Source organism: Mandrillus leucophaeus, unplaced genomic scaffold (genome assembly GCF_000951045.1).
Source record: "Mandrillus leucophaeus isolate KB7577 unplaced genomic scaffold, Mleu.le_1.0 Scaffold714, whole genome shotgun sequence".
Classification (NCBI taxonomy): Eukaryota; Metazoa; Chordata; class Mammalia; order Primates; family Cercopithecidae; genus Mandrillus; species Mandrillus leucophaeus.
Window position 1 is genome coordinate 1,063,212 of NW_012107742.1, and position 10,325 is coordinate 1,073,536.

The following is a 10,325-nucleotide window of genomic DNA, read 5'->3' on the forward strand; positions in this document are numbered from 1 at the left end:
TGAGCTGGAGTCCTGCAGACTGGGAATGGAACAGCACCTGTGTGATCATGATTGTCCAGGAAAATTGTTTATGAGTTTTTCCTCCAGGTGACATGCAGCCAAGTCAGTTGTGCTAATTTTGTTGAGAATTTGTGCATCTATGTTCATGAGAGATGTTGATCTACAATTTTTTTTCTTGTAAAACTCTTGTCAGGGTTTAGTTTCTGGTCTCATCAAATGACCTGGCAATTGTTTCCTCCTCCTCTTCTTTTAAGAAAGAGTTTATGTAAGATAGTTATTATTTCTACTTCATGTATTTGATAGAATTTACTGCAAAACCCAACCGTGAATGACATTTTATTTGTGGGAAGATTTTGAATTGCACACTCAATTTCTTAAATAAATATGCTGCAATTCTAATTTTCTGTTTCCTCTTCTGGCAGCAGCTGGCAGCTTGTGTTTTTTAAGCAAATTTGTCTATTTTATCAAAGATGTTGAATTTATTGTCATGAAGCTATTGATAATATTTCTTTTTCATCTTTCAATATATTTAGAATCTGCAGTGAATGTTTTTCCTCCTTTTGTCTTTATTGGTATTTCTGTCAATGTACCAATTCTATTAATTTTAAAAAACAAACCAATCATTGGTTTTACTGCTTTTCCTATTACTTTCTGTTTTCTTCCTTTTCTCAGAGGAAAAAAAGGCTGGAGTGCAGTGATGCAGTCATAGCTCACTGTGACATCAAACCCCTACCCTCAAGAGATCCTCCTAAGGCCAGGCATGGTGGCTCACACCTGTAATCCTAGCACTTTGGGATGTTGAGGAGGGTGGATCACCTGAGGTCAGGAGTTTGAGACCAACCTGGCAAACATGGTGAAACCCCATCTCTACTAACAATACAAAAATTAGCCAGGCGTGGTGGTGGGCGCCTGTAATCCCAGCTACTTGGGAGGCTGAGGCAGGAGAATTGCTTGAACCCTGGGGGTCAGAGGTTGCTGTGAGTCAAGATCGCACCACTTCACTCCAGCCTGGGTGAAAGAGCAAATCTCCATCTCACGAGAGAGAGAGAGAGAGATCCTCCTGCCTCAACCTGCTGAATAGCTAGGACTACAAGTGCATACCACGAAATCCAGCTAATTGTTTTTATTTTTATTTTTGTAGAGACAGTGCCTCACTATATTGCCTAAGTTGGCCTCAAACTTTTGGGCTTAAGCAATCCTCCCACCTCAACCTTCAAAAATGCTGGGATTACACATGTGAGCTACCTTTTCTAGCCTCCTTTTTGTTTCCTATTTTATTGATTTCTGCTCCTCTGTTTTTATTTCCTTTATTCTATGTATTTCGAGTTTAGTTTTCTCTTTTTCTAGCTTCTCTGAAAGCTTAGATAATTGAATCTAAGCCTTTCTTTTCTAACATACTTGAAAATATATAAAAATATAAATTAAAGGTATAAATTTCTTCTTATATATTACTTAAGTCGTATTTCATGAACTTGACTAGTTTGTGTTTTTATTACCATTCAGTTTGAACTATTCTTGTTTGATCCATTGCTTGACTATAATTGTGTTGCTTAATTTCCAAATATCCAAAGGTAACATTTTTGATATCCAAAATAATTATTTTTTGGTCTGGGAGCATACTTTGTATAATTTCAACCCTTTGAGATTTATGAAGTCATTAAAAATTATTTAGCATGTAAGTTACCATGGTGAGTTCCCCATGTGTACTTGAAAGAAATGTGTAACCGACAGTTGTTGGTTGAGTATTCTGTAAATATGAATTAAATCAAGTCACTTGACAATGTTTTTAGATCTTTATTCTTAACATTCTTTCTACATGTTTGGCCAATTACTAGGAGAAGAGTGTTAAATTCTTCAACTGTGATTGTGAGTTTTTGTTTTATAATTATACTTTAAGTTATAGGGTACATGTGCACAACATGCAGGTTTGTTACATAGGTATACATGTGCCATGTTGGTTTGCTGCACCCATTAACTCATTATTTACATTAGGTATTTCTCCTAATGCTATCCCTCCCCCTGCCCCCCACCCCACGACAGGCCCCTGTGTGTGATGCCCCCCATCTTGTGTTCAAGTGTTCTCACTGTTCAATTCCCACCTATGAGTGAGAACATGCAGTGTTTGGTTTTCTGTCCTTGTGGTAGTTTGCTCAGAATGATGGTTTCCAGCTTCATCCACGTCCCTGCAAAGGATATGAACTTATCCTTTTTATGGCTGCATAGCATTCCATGGTGTACATGTGCCACATTTTCTTAATCCAGTCTATCATTGATGGACATTTGGGTTGGTTCCAAGTTTTTGCTGTTGTAAATAGTGCTGCAATAAACATATGTGTGCATGTGTCTTTATAGTAGCATGATTTATAATCTTTTGGGTATATACCCGGTAATGAGATCACTGGGTCAAACGGTATTTCTAGTTCTAGATCCTTGATGAATAGCCACACTGTCTTCCACAATGGTTGAACTAGTTTACACTCCCACTAACAGTGTAAAAGCGTTCCTATTTCTCCACATCCTCTCTAGCATCTGTTTATTGGGAATTTTTTATTTACTTTCAGTTCCATTATTTTTAAATCTCATGTACTTTAAAGCTCTGTTATTACATGCACAATGGATAGCTTCTTGATGAATTGACACTCATTATTATACAATGTCTCTTTTAGTCTCTAGTTACTCTGTCTGATATTTATATAGTCAGTCTACATGTCTTATGCTTAAGGTTTGTGTGATATATTTTTTCATTCTTTTACTTTCAACCTTTATTTATATTAAAAGCATCTTTTTAAAACAACATAACATTAAGTCTTGCATTTTATCCAATGTTAATATGTTTGCTTTTTAATTGGAGAGTGTATTCCATTTGTATGTAATTATTCATAACATGATTGTCTCTATTGAAATTTTATTCACACTCTCCATTTTCATTCCTATATTCCTCATTTTCTGGTTTCTTTTGAAATCCTTTCTTCCTCATTTTCTGTTCTCTTTTACTTGATTAGATATTTTTCATATTCCATTTTATATCCTTATTTGAATTTTTAGCTACAACAATTTCGGAAATATTTTTTCTAAGGATGACAATATATGGCCTTTTCTTATCATGGTCTACCTTCAATTACTATTATACTACTTAGGTTACAATATAAAAAACTTCCAATTATGTAATCCTCATTCTGTTGCCATGACATAGATGGATCAGCACAAGACACAGGACAAATACTTGAGAATTCATATGGTGGAAAACCTCTATGAAAATAATCAAATTTGAAAATCTCTCAAAAAGATCTTGATATCTACTCTGTAGAAAATACCCCAAATTGGAGACAAATATAATGAGAGTAATAAACATGAAAAGATCTCAGCCAGATTTCAAATCTAAATGTGCACTAGAGAACTCATGCTGCAGGGAAATTACATGAATTCAGTGAATGCAAGAAAGTCTTCACTGACCTTTCACTTGTTAAAATACACACAGCATCACACACTGGACACATATCCTATCAAAGTAAGGAATATAGGTAACCCTTTATGTGTTCCTTGTATTTTAGGAATCATGAGGAATTTCACATTGGAGAAGAATACTATGAATAGACATGTAAGCAAACCTTTGTTCATTCTTCATTTACTGATGTACATGTAAGAACTCACAGTGGGCTGGGCACAGTGGCTCATGCCTATAATTCCAGCACTCTGGGAGGCCAAGGCGGGTAGATCACCTGAGGTTAGGAATTCAAGACCAGCCTTACCAATATGGTGAAACCCCATCTCTACTAAAAATACAAAAATTAGCCAGGTGTGGTGATGTGCACCTGTAATCCCACCTACTCTGGAGGCTGAGACAGGAGAATTGCTTAAACCCAGGAGGTAGAGGTTGCAGTAAGCCAGGATCATGCCACTGCACTCCAGCCTGGGTGACAGAGTGAGACTCCATCTCAAAAAAAAAAAAAGAAAAAGAACTCACAGTGGACAGTGGAGATAAGCCTTATGAATATAAGAAATGTGAAAAAGCTTTCAATTTTCTTTAATCTTTTAGAAAACATGTGAAAACTCTCATTTAAAAGAAATTTTATTAACATAAAAATGTGGAAAAACCTTAAGTTGCCCCTAATGCTTTAGGGCATATGTGATAACTCATATTGTAATTTACCCTATGGATATAAAAGAATGTGAAATAGTCTTGATTTCTTCCACATCTCTTACTGTACATGTAAGAACTAACATTGGAGAGATGATTTGTGAATATAGAGAATGAAGAAAAGCCTTCATTTATTCCTCAAAACTTCATGTTCAAATGAGAATAAACCAAAAAGGAGCTTTACACATGTAAGAAAGATGGGCAAGTATACAGTTTGCCCTCCTCTTTTAACAGAAATGTGAGAACAAACACTGAAGACAGCCTCTATAATTGTAAACAACATGAAAAATCCTTCGTTTATTCTTCGTATTTTACCATTCATGTGATAAAACACATTGGAGAAACATTGTGTGATGATTAATTTTATGGGTCAATTTGACTGGGTTAAGGATACCCAGGTAGCTGGTAAAGCATTATTTTTGGATATATCTGTGAGGGTGGTTCAGAAGAGATTGACGTTTGAATCAGTGGGTTGAGTAAGGAAGACCAGGCCTCATCCAGTATGGCTGGGCACCATTTAGTCAGTCGAGGGCCTAGACAGAACAAAAAGTCATAGGAAAGGTGAATTTGCTCCCCTTTCTGGTACTGATACACCTTCTTTTCTTGTCCTTGGATATAAGAAGTCTAGGTTCTCTGGTCTTTGTATTCTGGGACTTATGCTAGTGGCCCTCCAGGTTCTTGGGCCTTCAGACTTGAACTGAGCTATGCCACTAGCTTCCCTTGTTCTCCAGTTAGCAGATGGCATATTATGGGACTTCTCAGCCTCCATAATCATGTGAGCTGATTCTCATAATAAATTCTCTCTATCTATCTATCCATCTATCTATCTTCTAATAGTTCTGTTTCTCTGGAGAACCCTGACTAATAAACACACTGAATGTATGAAAAGCAGAAATGTCTTCAGCTATTCCTCATCCCTAACAAAACAGTGTGAGAACTCACACTGGAGAGAAATTCTATTAGTATAAGGAGTGTAGGAAAATCTTATCCTGGGTCTAATTTTTTCAAATTGAGGTAAAATTCATATTAAAGAGGAACCACATAAGTGCAAGAAATGTAGGAAAATGTAATCCCTCACACTTTAGTATGCATGTGAGAACACATACTGAAAAGAAATAAAAGTATAGAATATGAGAAAACTTTCAAGTCTTTTTCATGCCTTAGTCAGCAAGTGAGAACTCATACTGGGAGATATGACTGCAAAGAATGTGGAAAATCTTTTAGTTTTTTTCCTCATATTTTCAAAGACATGTGAAAACTTACATTGGAAAGAAACCCAATGAATGTGATTCATGTGGGAAGGTCTTCAGATACATCTCTTCTTATACATAAAGTTGACACCAGAAGACAAATCTTTAAAATCTTGTAAATATGAAAATGTTTTATTAGTATATCATCTTTGAAGTGGACCCCAGCTCATAATTCATTTTTTATTTTCTACTAAAAACTTTTACGATGACAACTATTGCTCCCAGTACCCTTTCAGCTATCTCACACAACTTTTGATACATATTATTTTTATTATAGTTTACTAAGTGTCTAATTTCCATTGTGAAGTCTCCTTGGACCTGTGGCTGAAATAAAATAATTTAAAATTTATTTTATTATTGTTTCTAATTAAATTTCATTATAGTTAATGCAAGTGGTCATTGTGCTGTTGAGTTTGGTACTTTGGGGGTTTCTTTTTTCTGGTTTCCCATAGCAGATCCTAGGATTTGCTTACCTGATATTTACTCTGCCCTTCTTCCTTACTAAGAAAACTTAGAATTTTTCAATTTCACTGTTGAAAGAGGTATCTTCAGCAAATTTTTGCAGAGAGTGTACTCTACAACTAATTGTCTTGGTCAATATAGTTTATAGAAATTTAAAAATGTGCAAAGTTATTGAAAAAGGAAGTTTCATCTGACCTCTGATCTGATGATTGAACTTTCTGTATTTTGCCACTGCTTCAAGTTGAACACAGCCCTTCAAGTTGAAAAGAGGGACCTTGCAGACATGTGGATGAAAGTTAGAGGTAATGATGATTGTGCTGGACTGTGTTATATGGTTTAGAAATACATTTTCCAGAATCCTCTTTGCTGTATGGTTTATAGGTTAGAGTTGAACAAAAGAGGAAACTGAATGAGATTTGGAATGAAGAAATAAAATGGAAGGCATAAATCTCAAAAGGATGTGGCAGTAGCAGATTGACAAACAGATCTAGAAGTACTCATCAGTTCCAAACTTTAAGCATGTCTTTCAGACTACTGGCTGTGTTGAACAACATCAGCACTGAGTCAATCACCTAAGCACTTAACTTCAATTCCCTCAGAAGTGGTAGTTTCCAGGCCAGGCACAGTCACTCACACCTGTAGTCTCAGCACTTTGGGAGGCTTAGGCGAGTGGGTCACTTGAAACCAGGAGTTCGAGACCAGCCTGGCCAATATGGCGAAACCCCATCCCTACTAAAAATACAAAAATCAGCTGGGCATGGTGACACACGCCTGTAATCCCAGCTACTCAGGAGGCTGAGGCAGGAGAATTGCTTGAACCTGGGAGGTGGAGGTTGCAGTAAGCAGTAAGCCGAGATCTTGCTGCTGCACTCCAGCCTGGGTGACAGAGTGAGACCCTGTCTCAAAAAAAAAAAAAAAAGAAGAAGAAAAAAAAAACAAGTGGTAGCTTCCACAAACATCTCTATGAGCTCATTATCTTTCATTAGCTCACTTTGGCGGCTAGGCAGGCATAGCTGCCTGAATTTCCTTGCAAGCTTAAACCTGCTCATTCATACCACTGTAGCAGAATTTCAGGATTAGAGGCTTCCTTTAATATTCTGACTCCATTTTCTCCACATTTATCAAAGGTCTAATTTTTATGGTGAGCATGTAGTTCCCATAACACTTCTCAAGGCCCTGTTTCTCCAAGTCATACAATATTTCAGGAAAAATAAACAAATAAGTAACTTTATTCCCATATTGTATTGTTCAGTGGCTACACCATCCTTGCCCTACCTATTTCTGGACTCTCCTAGGAGAAAAATCAGCACCTTGTTGATTTGTGGAGCATATCTTGGGAGTTTTCTGTTATTCAAGACCAAATAAAACCCCTAAATAATAAATGTAGTATGTGTTAAATTAAAACAATCAATGTAATTTATCATATTAACAAAATAAAGGAGCAAATCTGAATTTAGATACATAATAGATACATAGACAGTCTTTTAAAAAATTCTAAATGGGCCAGGCACAGTGCCTCACACTTGTAATCTCAGCACTTTGAGACTCCAAGGTGGGAAGATTGCTTCAGCCTGGGAGTTCAAGACCAGCCTGGGCAACTTGGCAACAAAATATTTATGCATCATAAAGGATTTTTCATGTGTGTACCATTAATTACTAAAGTGACCTTGTTCACCCTGTCAGATAAGTTTAATGTTTAGTTTGAGGCATGAAGAAGAAAAGGTTTTCCATTCTTCAGCAGACAGCCTTTTTATCAGGCATTTGTTTAAGAAAAATGAAATGAAGGAAACACTGTGCAATGTTTTTTGTTTTGTGAGCATATCAGTGCTTTACTGTCAGCCATAGCTGTGACTGTCTTGCCATTTCAGATGTGGGAGACTAGATGGCTGTTGTCATTGCTGATCCTGTGAGAATGTGAAACTGGATAACATATGAAATGCAAAATAAAACAAAATCAAAATAAAAAATACTAATGCCCCTTCATTAGGATATCCCTATTTGCATTAACGAAGTAAATGTATGAGCCAGGCGTGGTGGCTCATGCCTGTAATCCCATCACTTTGGGAGGCTGAGGCAGGCGGATCACCTGAGGTCAGGAGTTCAAGACCAGCCTGGCCAACACGGTGAAACTCCGTCTCTACTAAAAATACAAAAATTAGCTGGGCATGAGGGCGGGCACCTGTAATCCCAGTTACTCAGGAGGCTGAGGCAGAAGAATTGGTTGAATTCAGGAGGTGGAGGTTGCAGTGAGCTGAGATCATGCCATTGCATTCCAACCTGGGCAACGGTGCGAGACTCCATCTCAAAATAAATAAATAAATAAATACAAATATATGAAAATCTGTGGGCTCTCCTAAAGAAAAGACTCTGCAGATGATTTTTCTATTGTCATCTAATAAATCCACTCTAATATGTTTGATGCTTCATAATATGTTTGACCCCTTCAGTACTCTCCAAGAGAGTTCTGGTAACTCCAGCTCATTTATTGTAGTCCATCATTATGCCCAAGCTTCAAGAGGCCAACCCAGCAATGTATTAGTTCTTATGATAGGTGTCATTGCCAAGAGGCAATTCTGAAGTACAAATCTGAAATCAAGAGAGACTATCTTCGTACCCCAAACACTCCTCTGTCCAGCAGTGTATTACACACACACACACACACACACACACACACACAAATTTATGTTGAATATCCATTTCCAAGCATAATCCCCTGTTTCTGCTGGTGCATATTAACCATATCTTGTAGCTTCTTTAGTGAATATAATTTTTAAAATTTTCTTTTCTTTTTTTTAGATGGAGTCTCACTGTCTCGCCAGGCTGGAGTGCAGTGGCGTGATCTCAGCTCACTGCAACCTCCGCCTCCCGGGTCCAAGCAGTTCTCCTGCCTCAGCCTCCTGAGTATCTAGGACTACAGGCACGTGCCACCATGCTCAGCTAATTTTTTTGTATTTTTAGTATAGAAAGGGTTTCACCATGTTGGCCAGGATGGTCTCAATCTCCAGACCTCGTGATCTGCCCATCTCGGCCTCCCAAAGTGATGGGATTACAGGCATAAGCCACCGCGCCTGCCCTAAATTTTATTTTCTAATGAATAAGATTTATTTTTCTCATGAGCAGGAATTGTACTTTCCAGCTCAGGTCATTATTTAACCTTAGTTATAGATATAAAAGCAATGGGGACAGGCCTCAAATAGGATAAGTTTCATCTTGCAAGGCATTAACATCAGATGAAGGCTTTACATCATCTCCAAGCAATGAAAAGCTTCACTTCCCTAGAAAGGAGGAGGACCCATGGCTAGAAAGAGTTCAAGGGAATCTGAGAATATAAGTATCTCAAGTACATCAAACCAAATGTCCTCATCCCAGGACTCAGAGTATGTGGAATATTTCTTTCCTATCAGGATTCTAACTTTAACAAAGAAAACTTAGATGGTTGTGTTTTCAGTCTGCTTTGTAGCTCTGGCACTAATATATTCAAATACTGAGCCTGATTTTCAGTACATGTAGCCCTCCAGCTGTAGAAAAGAGACATCTTTTAAAATTTTTCCATGGAAGGCCTTTGACTTTCACACTGTTCTCTAAATTGATAGGTGGATAATTTGAGCTAATCATGCTATACATTCAGGACTTAGGGTCAGTAGAAAAAGAAGCAAACTTCACAATCCTTTCAATTACATTTTTTTCCATTTGTGTCATGTGCAGAAGCTATTGCATAAGCCAGTAGTTATCTTATGCCTGTTGCTCATTTCAGTCCTCCACAGGTGAGAGTCTTAGTAAGTGTGATGTTACAGCATGACCGGGATTATCACAACCCCAGTTTCTACCAGCATTGGATTGTTGCCATGTGACCAGCAAGTAATTCAAGTCCAGAATCCCATCCCTTAGAATTTGCTTTCTAGGTTGCTATCTTTGTTGAGTTCTCCTAGAAGCAGACCTAGCGACAAGGACTTAGGTGCAATTAATTTATTTAAAAAGCTTTCTAGAGAAGCACAAGTGAGGAAGTGTGGAAACAGAAAAAGAAGGGAGAAACATCAATAAATTAAAAATTATTATTTAAATAAGCAGATTACCATTGTGAATACATGGGCCTCAATCTTGCTAGGGAACCTTATGAGGAATTGTGTAGAACATGCTTCAGAATTGTCCCACCAAGGAACCAGAAAGTTAGTGGTAGACTGATATCCACCTTTTATCTTTCATTGAGTGTTAACCCTAAGGGCATTAAATTTCTGGAAATTCCAGATTGCAATGTGAATGGGCAGAGCAAGCTCCTATGGCATCAGGAAAAAACCCTCCCAGGAAGAGAGGCAGAAAGACAAAAGTGCTTGACATTATGTATTCGTCAATTTTCACACTGTTGATAAAGACACACCTGATGGGCTGGGCGCAGTGGCTCACACCTGTAATCCCAGCACTTTGGGAGGCCGAGGTGGGTGGATCACGAGGTCAGGAGATCGAGACCATCCTGGCTA